This window comes from Zea mays, chromosome 1 (assembly GCF_902167145.1).
Source record: "Zea mays cultivar B73 chromosome 1, Zm-B73-REFERENCE-NAM-5.0, whole genome shotgun sequence".
In the NCBI taxonomy this organism is placed as follows: Eukaryota; Viridiplantae; Streptophyta; class Magnoliopsida; order Poales; family Poaceae; genus Zea; species Zea mays.
Window position 1 is genome coordinate 147,379,480 of NC_050096.1, and position 13,704 is coordinate 147,393,183.

Here is a 13,704-nt window from a genome sequence, read left to right on the forward strand (position 1 = left end):
GAAGGGCAAAATCAAGAAGATGAGCCACCTCAAGATGACGGCAATGATCAAGGGGGAGATGCAAATGATCAAGAAAAGGAGGATGAGGAAGAACCAAGACCGCCACACCCAAGAGTCCACCAAGCAATCCAACGAGATCACCCCGTCGACACCATCCTCGGCGACATTCATAAGGGGGTAACTACTCGATCTCGGGTTGCACATTTTTGTGAACATTACTCGTTTGTTTCCTCTATTGAGCCACACAGGGTAGAGGAAGCTCTCCAAGATTCGGATTGGGTGGTGGCGATGCAAGAGGAGCTCAACAATTTCACGAGGAACGAGGTATGGCATTTAGTTCCACGTCCTAACCAAAATGTTGTAGGAACCAAATGGGTCTTCCGCAACAAGCAAGATGAGCATGGTGTGGTGACAAGGAACAAAGCTCGACTCATAGCCAAAGGGTATTCACAAGTCGAAGGTTTGGATTTCGGCGAAACCTATGCACCCGTAGCTAGGCTTGAGTCAATTCGCATATTATTGGCCTATGCTACTTACCATGGCTTTAAGCTCTATCAAATGGACGTGAAAAGTGCCTTCCTCAACGGACCAATCAAGGAAGAGGTCTATGTTGAGCAACCTCCCGGCTTTGAAGACAGTGAGTATCCTAATCATGTCTATAGGCTCTCTAAGGCGCTTTATGGGCTCAAGCAAGCCCCAAGAGCATGGTATGAATGCCTTAGAGATTTCCTTATTGCTAATGGCTTCAAAGTCGGCAAGGCCGATCCTACACTCTTTACTAAAACTCTTGAAAATGACTTGTTTGTATGCCAAATTTATGTTGATGATATTATATTTGGGTCCACTAACGAGTCTACATGTGAAGAGTTTAGTAGGATCATGACACAGAAATTCGAGATGTCGATGATGGGGGAGTTGAAGTATTTTCTAGGATTCCAAGTCAAGCAACTCCAAGAGGGCACCTTCATTAGCCAAACGAAGTACACTCAAGACATTCTTGCTAAGTTTGGGATGAAGGATGCCAAACCCATCAAGACACCCATGGGAACTAATGGGCATCTCGACCTCGACACGGGAGGTAAGTCCGTGGATCAAAAGGTATACCGGTCGATGATTGGTTCATTGCTTTATTTATGTGCATCTCGACCGGACATTATGCTTTCCGTATGCATGTGTGCAAGATTCCAATCCGACCCTAAGGAATCCCACCTTACGGCCGTAAAACGAATCTTGAGATATTTGGCTTATACTCCTAAGTTTGGGCTTTGGTACCCTAGGGGATCCACATTTGATTTAATTGGTTATTCGGATGCCGATTGGGCGGGGTGCAAAATCAATAGGAAGAGCACATCGGGGACTTGCCAGTTCTTGGGAAGATCCTTGGTGTCTTGGGCTTCAAAGAAGCAAAATTCGGTCGCTCTTTCCACCGGCGAAGCCGAGTACATTGCCGCAGGACATTGTTGCGCGCAATTGCTTTGGATGAGGCAAACCCTGCGGGACTACGGTTACAAATTAACCAAAGTCCCTTTGCTATGTGATAATGAGAGTGCAATCAAAATGGCCGACAATCCCGTCGAGCATAGCCGCACTAAGCACATAGCCATTCGGTATCATTTTCTTAGGGATCACCAACAAAAGGGGGATATCGAGATTTCTTACATTAATACTAAAGATCAATTAGCCGATATCTTTACCAAGCCACTTGATGAACAATCTTTTACCAGACTTAGGCATGAGCTCAATATTCTTGATTCTAGAAATTTCTTTTGCTAAGCTTGCACACATAGCTCTTTTGAATACCTTTGATCATATCTCTTTTATATGCTATGACTAATGTGTTTTCAAGTTTATTTCAAACCAAGTCATAGGTATATTGAAAGGGAATTGGAGTCTTCGGCGAAGACAAAGGCTTCCACTCCGTAACTCATACTTCGCCACCACTCCGAGCAACTCTCTCTTCTTTGGGGGAGAAATGAGCATCAAGGAAAAGGACTTCATCCTTGGGGGAGAGAGTAAAAGCTCAAACGCAAAAGGACTTCGTCTTTGGTATAATCTTAACTCACTTATTTATGACCAAAGGGGAAGATTGCACTTCGAGGGCTCTAATGATTCCGTTTTTGGCGATTCATGCCAAAAAGGGGGAGAAATGAGCCCAAAGCAAAAGGACCGCACCACCACCACCAAATTCAAAAACTTAGTGCTTTCCAAAAGTCTTTATCATTTGGTATCCTAGTGTGTTCAAAAGGGGGAGAAAGTAGTATTTCAAAAATGGTATATCAAAACCCTCTTGAACACTAAGAGGTGGATCTCTTTTAGGGGGAGTTTTGTTTAGTCAAAGGAAAAGCATTTGAAATAGGGGGAGACAATTTCAAATCTTGAAAATGCTTTGCAAACTCTTATTTATTTACCTTTGACTATTTGCAAAAGATCTATGAAATGGATTTACAAAAAGGTTTTGCAAAAACAAAACAAGTGGTGCAAACGTGGTCCAAAATGTTAAATAAGAAAGAAACATTCCATGCATATCTTGTAAGTAGTTTTATTGGCTCAATTCCAAGCAACCTTTACACTTACATTATGCAAACTAGTTCAATTATGCACTTCTATATTTGCTTTGGTTTGTGTTGGCATCAATCACCAAAAAGGGGGAGATTGAAAGGGAATTAGGCTTACACCTAGTTCCTATATAATTTTGGTGGTTGAATTGCCCAACACAAATCTTTGGACTAACTGGTTTGCCCAAGTGTATAGATTATACAGGTGTAAAAGGTTCACACTCAGCCAATAAAAAGATCAAGTGTTGGATTCAATAAAGGAGCAAAGGGGCAACCGAGGGCACCCCTGGTCTGGCGCACCGGACTGTCCGGTGTGCCACCGGACAGTGAACAGTACCTGTCCGGTGCACCAGGGGACTCAGACTCAAACTCTTCACCCTCGGGATTTCTCGGAAGCCGGCGCGCTATAATTCACCGGACTGTCCGGTGTGCACCGGACATGTCCGGTGCTCCAAGGAAGCTCGGCCTCCTGAACTCGCCAGCCTCGTGTTCGCGCGGCAGCCGCTCCGCTATAATTCACCGGACTGTCCGGTGTGCACCGGACTGTCCGGTGTGCCAGCGGAGCAACGGCTCCCTGCGGCGCCAACGGCTCCCTGCGGTGCATTAAATGCGCGCGCAGCGCGCGCAGAAGTCAGAATCGCCCATGCCGGTGCACCGGACATCAAACAGTACATGTCCGGTGTGCACCGGACACCCAGGCGGGCCCACAAGTCAGAAGCTCCAACGGCTAGAATCCAACGGCAGTGATGACGTGGCAGGGGCACCGGACTGTCCGGTGTGCACCGGACTGTCCGGTGCGCCATCGAGCAGACGCCTCCAGCCAACGGTCGCTTTTGGTGGTTGGGGCTATAAATACCCCAACCACCCCACATTCATTGCCATCCAAGTTTTCCCACTTCTCAACCACTTACAAGAGCTAGGCATTCAATTCTAGACACATACAAAGAGATCAAATCCTCTCCAATTCCACTCAAGCCTTTAGTGACTAGCGAGAGAGATTTGCCGTGTTCTTTTGAGCTCTTGCGCTTGGATCGCATTCTTTCTTTCTCTTGTGCTCTTGTAATCAACACTCAATTGTAACCGAGGCAAGAGGCACCGATTGTGTGGTGACCCTTGCGGGGAAGTTTTGTTCCCGGTTGATTGAGAAGAAGGAAAGCTCACTCGGTCCGAGGGACCGTTTGAGAGAGGGAAGGGTTGAAAGAGACCCGGCCTTTGTGGCCTCCTCAACGGGGAGTAGGTTTGCAAGAACCGAACCTCGGTAAAACAAATCTCCGTGTCTCATTTGCTTATTCGCTTGGGATTTGTTTTGCACCCTCTCTTGCGGACTCATTTATTATTACTAACGCTAACCCCGGCTTGTAGTTGTGATTATTTTTCTAAATTTCAGTTTCGCCCTATTCACCCCCCCCTCTAGGCGACTATCAGATAGCACTGCCCCTGCTCCGGAGGAAAACGAAGTTGTTATATACCGAAGCTTCTTGAAGGCTGATCTTCGGTTCCCTTTGAGCAAGTTTGTGGTTGAAGTGCTGAAGATATACCAGATTTTCCTTCATCAGATCACCCCCGAAGCTATAATTAGGATGTGAATTTTTGTCTAGGCTGTAAGGAGTCAGGGGCTAGAGCCAAACGCGAAGTGCTTCTGCAGTATGCACGAGCTTTTATATGAGACGAAGGCTACTGGCAAAGAACAGTACCACAACAACTTCGGTTGTTATGGATTTATTGCTCACCCCAATGCAAGCCACCCAGTGCCAACATTCCAGAAAAGATGGCCCGGGGCCTGGATGGAGGAGTGGTTTTATGTTAAAAATGATTTAAAGAAAAGGGAGGACATCAAGGAAATTATCCAGCGTCCCATCTGTTCTCGCTTCGGCCTCCGAAGGCCGAAGGTGAATATTGATAGTGATGTTGAAGTGTGCTAGAAGGCCTTTAGTACTGTGTGCGCCTTCATTGGCACGAGGGATTTAATTCAAGAGCACATAGCCTTCAGGGTATGGCCACTTGTGGAGAATTGGGAAATGTCGAAGGATACTGTTGCTGAATCGAGTGAAGGTGGACTGGTTCGATTAAAGTATACTTTCAGATTTAGGGAGAAGTTTGATGAGCCAGATGATGACTGGTTGAAATGTATTGAAGCTACCAGTGATGAGCTACTCGAGGCATACTCCAAGGTCGAAGATAATGCTTTGTCTGCAGCTTTCAGGGGTCGGGGCAAGAAAAGATTGAACAGGGTATTTGATGCGATTGGCTTCGTATACCCTGATTACCACTACCCTCTATGAGGGCAAGGGAAAAAGAGAAAGACTACCGCTTCGGCCACCCTAGCTGAGCCAAAGAGCAAAAAGGTGAAGGTTCTGACCCACCGGCCACGTTATATTGAACCGGCTGTGGTGCCTGAATTTCGCGAAGGAGCCTCTTCAACTGCCGAAGCAAGGCAAGCTGCTTCGATTGTGCAGAGTGCTGAAGAGCCGATTGTAGTGCTGAAGGTACCTACAGTCGGGCCAGCCGAAGCTAGAGATGATAAGGCTGAAGAGCCACAAGTGGAAGAAGTGATGAAAACGCTAGAAATCCTAAGCCCACCAGCAGAGGCAGATTTGCCAAAGATGTAGAAGATTCCTGCCGCAACTCCCAAGAGGAGAAGGATGGCCAGCGTATTAGACGCTGTTATAGAGACCACGAAGGCCTTAACTCCTGCTTCTACCAAGAAAACTGCCGAAACTGCCAAAAATCAAGTCGAAGCCGAAGCTGGGCCTTCATCGCCTATTAAGCCGAAGACCGCCGTGCCTGAAGATAAGGTGGGTCAGCAAAGTTCAGATATCGACAAGACGACAGAGCAAGTAGTGATAGAAAAAGCAAAATCTCCTGTCCCCGAAGCCTTAGCTGAGGATACTGATTACATTGTTCGACATGCTTTGGGGAAGAAATTATCTGAAGAAGAAATCTTGGAGGCCAAACACTACGCCCAAAGACTGAAATATCCGAAGGGGGCCTTAGTGTTCAATGGTAGTAACGAAGATGATTTCCTATACTGTCTCCCGGATAACAAAGAAATATCCGTTTGCCGGGAGATGACTAAGAGTATGGGATTTCCTAAGCTTGAAGAAGGCCTTTCGGTCTTATCGAAGGATGATCTTGCTGACAGCCTCACGTACAATAGTATAAAGGTATAGAGGTTACTTTTGAAGCTAGAAAATGAAGTATTTTACTGCCATGCTCAACTCTTTCTTCTTCTTTGCAGGGCTTAATTCTTAGTAATGCCTTGAGGGCTCAGAAGAGCGCCGAACACGAAGGCTGTACAATGGCTCTTAACAACCTTCGCTCTGAGGTGATTGAATTGAGAAACGAAGGTCTAGAGAAAGACAAAATTTTGATTTCATTGGTGAATAAAGTAAAGGAGGACGAAGCTAATTACAAAGCTCAGGCTGAAGCCCAGAAAACCAAAATTGAAGACCTTCGGAAACAACTGGCCGAAGCTAAGGAGAACTACGCGCTCACACAGGCTAATCAAGAAATTAGTGAATATTGGAAAAATAAGCTATAGAAAAATGTTGAAGAACTTCACGAATCCAAGGAAAGGTGCTTTGAGAAATCCTTGGATTGTGTGAAGAAATTAAAAACTAGCTTCGCCAAAGTGGGTGCCTACTCTGTTGACGAAAACTTCATACGAGGCGACCCCGAGGGCGTTGTTGAATGGATAAGTGGAGAAGTCGAAGCCTTCGAGGAAATTTTGAATGATCGCGGGGGTGTTTGCACGTTTTCCGGTGCGCGAGGAATCTCGGCTATTCTGGAGAAGGCCGGATGTGATCATATTAAGGCTATAGCCCAGGCCGAAGCTGCCTTCTCCATAGACGATACGAAGGATCCTTCAGCTGAAGCAACTTTAATGGGCGGGAAATTTTATAATGATGTCTGGGTGAATGGTGGCCGAGAGCTGGCCCACGAGATTATAAAAAAGAGTGAAAAAGACACCCACGACGCCCGGGCAGAAGCAAAACGAGCTGAAGAAGCTGCAGAACACGAAAGACGTATAGGCATTATTTCTTGATTATTTTAGCTTCGGTACTAGCTTTGTGGCTTCGAACTAATGTGTTTACCTACTTCAGCTGAACTATCCCCGCCTCTGGAGCCGTACGATCCCCTTGCTGATCCAGAAATGAAGGAAGCATTGGAAATTATAAGCATGGCAGACTCCATTATCAACGAAGTTGTCGACAAGCTCTTGAACGAAGTTGCAGAAAAAGTCCTTAGAGAGGAATAGATTTTATTGTAATAATATTTTGAAATGCTGGAATGTATGGAATGATTGAAGGAAGATTAGGCTTCTATTGTAACAAAACTATGTGACATTTGATGTATGTAACATTAAATCGAATATGTAAATTGTTGTAATTTATTTCTTTGCGATGCATGAAATTTACACACATACTGTTTTTGAGCCTTCGGCGAAAAAAACACCTTCCCTTATTTTCATGCTTCGTAAAGAAAGAGATCCCTTCTTATGGCAAGGCTGATAAAACTGTATTTCCCAAAGCTTACTTCGTGCCTTAGCACATTTTCAATTTGACGAAGCATTTGCCGAAGATTGGCTTCGTATTCGATTCTTGTGTCGTTAATGCAATATGATGTATGATGTAATGTTATGCGAAATGATGCGATGATATGATGCAAAATGATGAGGATGCTGAAGACACACACCCACACGCCCACACTGGAACACACAAGCTCTGCATCCCCTTAGGAACGACTTTTGAGCTTCTTCACCTTCTATTTCGGTGATACAAGTTCTGCATCCCCTTAGGAACGACTTTTGAACTTCTTCGCCTTCTATTTCGGCGGTATAAGTTCTGCATCCCCTTAGGAATGACTTTGGAACTTCTTCGCCTTATATTTCGGCAGTATTTGGCTCTACATTCCCTTTGGAACGACTTTTGAGCAGAAAACTTACACTGCGCTCCCTTAGGAATGACTTTTTGTAGCTTCGTCAATTTTGGCTCTGCATTCCCTTAGGAACGACTTTTGAGCAGAAAACTTACACTGCGCTCCCTTAGGAACGACTTTTTGTAGCTTCGTCAATGTTGGCTCTGCATTCCCTTAGGGACGACTTTTGAGCTTCGTAAATCTGTGAAGAAGATATATTTCATTCTGGTAGAGGCAGAATCATTACAAGAAATTAAAACTAAGTTTGCATTGCTTGTTCCTTATACAGAAAGCAAAATGGCATAGAAAATAAAAGTATTTCAAAAGTAGGATATTGCTCCGTATATGTGCTTTGATTCTGGTACAGTGCTGTTGACTGTATGAGCTTTGGACTCCTCCCTGAAGTCACGTTGTTGTTGGGAGTGCTGGCGCCCTTCTGGCTGCTGGCTTCGGGTATAAGTTGGTTGCAATAGTGGTGGCGGTGGGAGCTGAGGCCAGGAAGCTTGTGAATGGCTTGCCGAAGCAACAGAAGCCGCAGGTTGATTGCCCACATATTCTGGTATGTAAGAAGAGTGGCACATAGCAGTATGTAAAACCTGCTTCGGTTGATTCTACCGGGCTTCTACTTCGGCAATCTCTTTTTGCTTCAAAATGGTGATCTAACATGTTCTTGTAGTGTGGCCCTTGTCCTCACCACAGAATAAGCAATAGATTTTCTTGGGCTGATCCCCATATCTTCCTCCGAAGCCCCTACCGCCTCGGCCCCTTGGAGCTGGTGGCCTGAAGGAGCTTTGCTGCTGTCCTAAAGATTGTGAGCTGTGCTGTGGCCTCTGAAACTGGCCTCCTTTGTCGTCGTTCTGACTGGAGCTGTGAATTGATCTAACATGCCTAGGGTGAATTCTTCCTCTGAAGCCCCTAGTCATCTCAGAAAATCTATAAGCTTCCTCCCTTCTTTGACGGAAGTCATTGTTAGCCCGGATGTACTCATCCATTTTCTAAAGCAGCTTCTCCAGAGTCTGGGGGGGCTTCCTGGCGAAGTATTGAGCCGTAGGCCCTGGCCGAAGACCTTTAATCATGACCTCAATGACAATTTCATTAGGCACCATGGGCGCTTATGCCCTCAGACGCAAGAACCTTCGGACATATGCCTGAAGGTATTCCTCATGGTCTTGAGTGCACTGGAACAAAGCCTGAGCAGTGACTAGCTTCGTCTGAAACCTTTGAAAGCTGGTGACCAGCATGTCCTTAGGCTTCTGCCATGACGTGATTGTCCCTTGCCGGAGAGAAGAGTACCATGTCTGGGCCACACTTCGGACTGCCATGATGAAGGACTTCGCCATGACTGCGGTATTGCCCCCGTACGAAGATATAGTTGCTTCGTAGCTCATCAGGAACTGCTTCAGATCTGAGTGCCCATCATACATGGGGAGCTGAGGTGGCTTGTATGATGGGGGCCATGGGGTAGCCTGCAGTTCTGCTGATAGAGGAGAAGCATCATCAAAAGCAAAATTTCCATGATGGAAATCGTCATACCAATCATCATCATTGTTGAAATTGTCTTGATGAAGCTCTCTTTGTGGAGGTCTCTGGTCCTGGTCATCTTGAGTAAGATGACATATTTCTTCAGCAGCTTCATCGATCTACTTCTGTAGATCGGAAAGTTGAAGCATTTTCTCTCTCTTCCTTTCGACCTGCGGATGGATAGCTTCGAGATCCCTTATCTCTTGGTCCAACTCCTCCTGGGTTGTTGGACTTGTAGCCTTCCTCTTTTGTGTTCAAGCTTCGTGCAGCGTGTCCTGGTTGACGTCCAGTGGTTGCAGTGCAGCCCCTAGCCCTGAAGAAGTTTTCTTCAGCGGCATGACGAAGGTCACGACTTGCCGAAGGTGGTCGATTGAGTTCACCGGAGGTGGGCGCCAATGTTGTGGACTTGTTCTCAAATGCTATGAGTTAAGAACAAGGCAACACATAATGTTAATGGTCAAAGTCCTTCGTCCTTCGAAGCATTATCTCCCTTAGGATATAATGATCTTCAGACGAAGGTCATGAAGGACGTACCTTCATCATCGCAGTATATAGTAATGAAAGGAGAAGCATATGAAACATGAGAAATAACATGAATAGTCATATGACATCATTAATATATCTTTATTATATTATCACGAATGAACAATATTGAATTACATTTGTACCTTCGTCTTGACAGAAGGTAAAAGTCCAAGTGTGACGCACGAGTGAGTACAAGTCAGCGTGAACAGTACAATGTCACTTTTCATCTATTTATAGGCACAGGACGCAGCCTGTGTGAAATTACATTCATGCCCTTGACATTTACTATTGACCTAGGGATAATCTATTGAGGACTAGACAACCTTTTCCATTTTAAGTCGGTTTCATTTTCCACTGCCGAGCCAAAGCTTTTTCACGGGTAGCTTCGGCATTGGTTCATCCTTCTCCTTAACTGTGCCCTTTATGTCATGTACAACTTTATCCCATGTCTGAATGTTCCTGTACATATATTATACTTGGGAAACATGTTAGTCATGTTTTTGAGGACCTTCGGAAGATGAAGGCCCCCAACAATAGCTTTTGGGAATCAAAAGATATGTTTGTTTCTTCTGGACGCTTCTGTCACACTGGACTGACTCGAACATAGTTCTTCTCTCTCATTCACCCTTGATATGTTTTGTCCTTCCTCTTTGGTGAACCTAAGCAAAATCAACATACATGACTTAGGTAGCATAAAGTTATCATTAGTGTTTAATTTAAATTCATAAAGTAGCGCGTGCACCTCTTGTTGTATCTGTTTTGCTCGGCTTCGAGTGATAGGTCTAGTAGGAATGTTCGGTAAGGTTGACGATGCTGGTATAGTCGCATCAGAAGTCGAGCGGCGTGGCACGGGTGCCGTTCCGTGTAGGGAGGCGCAATTCGCTCTAAATCGTGCCCCATCGTTCCATGGTAGTTAAGGTACCCGTACCACCAACTCTCTGACTCTAACGATCAATCGATTTGCTTAGGCCGGGGAGGTCTTGATTGGTAGCTGCAAGTGGAGTGCTGGTGGTACTGATGCGAACGGAGCTTGGGAGTCAGATTGGTGCATATGAGGGTGAGCGATCGGCTGCTTGCTTTCTCATTTCTAAATTGATGGAGCGAAGATTGAGCTGTCTATAACAGCCCTGGTGTTACGAGAACTAAAACTTTGGCATGACATCATATGCCTTAGGATTACATTATGTATGATACACCTAGGATGCATCCACTAGACTAAAATTTCAAAACAAACTTGTGATGTGATGCTTGTGTGATGATTTTACTTGGTAAAAGGGATTCTTGACCCTAGTTTAGAATATCTCTCTTTAAGGATTAGAAACATGTGGCCTTTGTGAGATGAGTGCTAAAGGATGATCTTGACAAGTGGGTAGAAATGCTCAAGAAATATTAGCTTGGAGAGCTTAAGTGCTACATGTACCCTAGAACACTCAAAACCCTAATTTGGAACCCTGAAACCCTAAAGAGTGCCCTATTGGGTGATTTCAAGTTCTATGCGCTTTTAGTCAAAGGTGTATACATCAAAGTGATAGAGTAACAAAAGTTAAGCAACTTTCATGTTTGGGGATTTCCATGTTTTGTGGTGAAACTTGGAGTAATTTGCAAAAGTGTATGGGTCACCCTAATCCTAAAATCTGAAAAATAGTGTGACTGAGCCAACTTTGGACTTCTGTATATTTTGATCCATGAATGGTTTGCTATAAGTCATTATAGCAATGTTCTAGAGCTACTATAATAGTACAAATTTTATTAAGTGACTTAGCCCAAGAACTATATAGAAATTGGGGTAAATTGCCCTAGAAGTTGGGCTATTAGTCGGTCCTTAAACCGAAAACAGACTGTCAATGGCTTCTGATCGACTTTGGAGCCGGATTACGCCTTATCTAGCGAGTAAATTGTGACACCCCAGGTGTCAATCTCGCGTTATGTCGAGAGATTTATTCAAATCTCAGATGCTCAGTGAAAATTTCTATTTCTCGATCGTGTCTATCTCTGTTTATCAGGATTATTCATGGAAGTTCACCGAAGTCAGAGTTATTCAGTCTCTCAGAAGGCCAAATTTGGAGCCTGTTAAAACTTTTATTTATTGGCACGAATGCGAACTCGATAATCCATCTCGATTTATAAATCTCGTCTAAAGCTCATTTAATCAAGCGCTCGACAGTTGCTAGTCGAGCTGTGTCCGAATCCAATTTTCTCGATGTTCGATCTATGTCCAAAATTAATCCGAGTCCGTACTCTCAAACGGAATACTCAGTTTGTCATCCTCTAATTAATTCTTATCTGACTTGGCTTAATACCTCTATGTTTGATCCGAATTCAAAAATCAACAACGACGATGATTTTTAAAATGTCCCGATTTATCTCTTTCAATCATAAATCTGAAAGCCGATCATATCATTTTCGAATCATCCGCGAGGAATTATTTCCGAGCAAATTCAAATTAGACTCTCGACCGAATTAATTGCTCAATCGTCCATTCGTCCGAACTCTATTTCGCTCTGTTCTCCGTAAAATGAAATCCACAGGAGCATTTTTATTCCGGAAAATAATTTAGCGCGATCCGATTGAGTATTTTGGGCCAGCCCAACCCAGCCCATTTGGCCCACTAAGAAGCCCTAACCATAGGATCCCTCTATAAATAGAAGAGCCTCCCCTTGCCAATTTGGAAAATTGCATCTACCCCCTAGCCGCCACTCTCTTCTTCCTCCTCTCCCACACGCACAGAACTCTTCTCTCCTATTCTTGGCGCAGAGAATCTCTCTGCCGAGCTGCTCCCATGGCGCCCTTCCTCTCCTCGGCTCCATTGGTGTAGGCAAGCAGCAGCTCCTCCTCTCCTCCATGGGCGCGCACCCCTCCTTCCCTTCTTCCTCAAGCCAGCAAGCCGACTTCCCCTCTCTGCCCGCATTGCTGCTTGCCAGAGTGCGGCATGGCCGGAACCTTCTACCCCCCTGTGCTCGGCGCCCCTCTCTGCGAGCTCTCTGCTCTCCTTGGCCGCGACCTTCTCTGCTCGTGCGCGGGGTTGCCGGCAGGAGCCCTGCCATGGCCGGACCAGCCCTAGCTCGAGCAGTGAGCTCGCTGTTGCCCATGGCCGAGCCCCATTCCTCCATGGCCGCCCAGCTCCCTATCTAGGGCGCCCAAAAATTCCAGCAGTGAGCTCCTCCCTTGCGTTGCTGTCGGACGTCGCTGCTACTACCTCGCTCCCTCGTCGCGCAGCGAGCTCCACCGCCGACCTGTGCAGCAAGCTACGCGCTGCAGCAGCACCGTTCTTCGCCTTGTGTCGTCGTCGAGCTTCGCCACTCTCCTCCCCATGACCAGCATCCCTCACCCACTCTACCCTCCCCCAAAACGGCAAGCCCCCAGCAGCCTCGGATTCCCTCCGTGTCGCTTGCATCGACCCGATCTGCGCAGTCCAAATCCCTACAACAAGCCTCGCCGAGCATTGCCCTGCAGCAGCATGCTCCTTCGTCTCACGCGTTGAGTGCTCGACGAATCGCCGCAGCGAGCCACGCCCTCCGGCTTCGCTTCGGTCTCCCCTGCGCGACAACGCGTTCGTCTTCACGCCAAGTCAACTTGTTGGTCCTAATTTGATTAATTTAACTCTAACAAATGGTAAAGCGTTATAATAATTCAAGTCTCGAGAACGCGGCAATTCTTGAATTATATAGGAGCTGAAATTTATTAATTGTTGTTTTGGGCTGCACGCGCTGTTTTTGTCGTGCTGTATGTTTGATGAACTAAAACTTGTTTTCTGTAGAAAAATCATATCGAAGAGTTGTAGATAACCTTATTATCTTGCTTGTACTAAAATTTGACAGCCATAAACCTGATCGTTTAGGAGTTATGCTTTTTACAAATTCAGTAACTGAATCTGTCCAAATTCTATACAGATTTCAGAAACTGCATTGTTTGCTTAATTTAATGTTATAATCTGTTCATGGTCATTATAAGAAAGTTGTAGATGCTTTTCTTATCTTACTTGTGTTAAAATTTCACAACCATAGGTCTGACAGTTTAAGAGTTATGAATTTTACAAACTGGTTGCTGTGTTCTGTCCACCGTCAGAACAGATTTCGAAAATTATAATGTTTGATTTGATTAAACCTGGAATCCCTTCTTGGTGATTATAAAAGTTATGTAGTGCTTTTGCCAAGCTTTCCAAAAAATCTTGGATCACTCTTTTTGG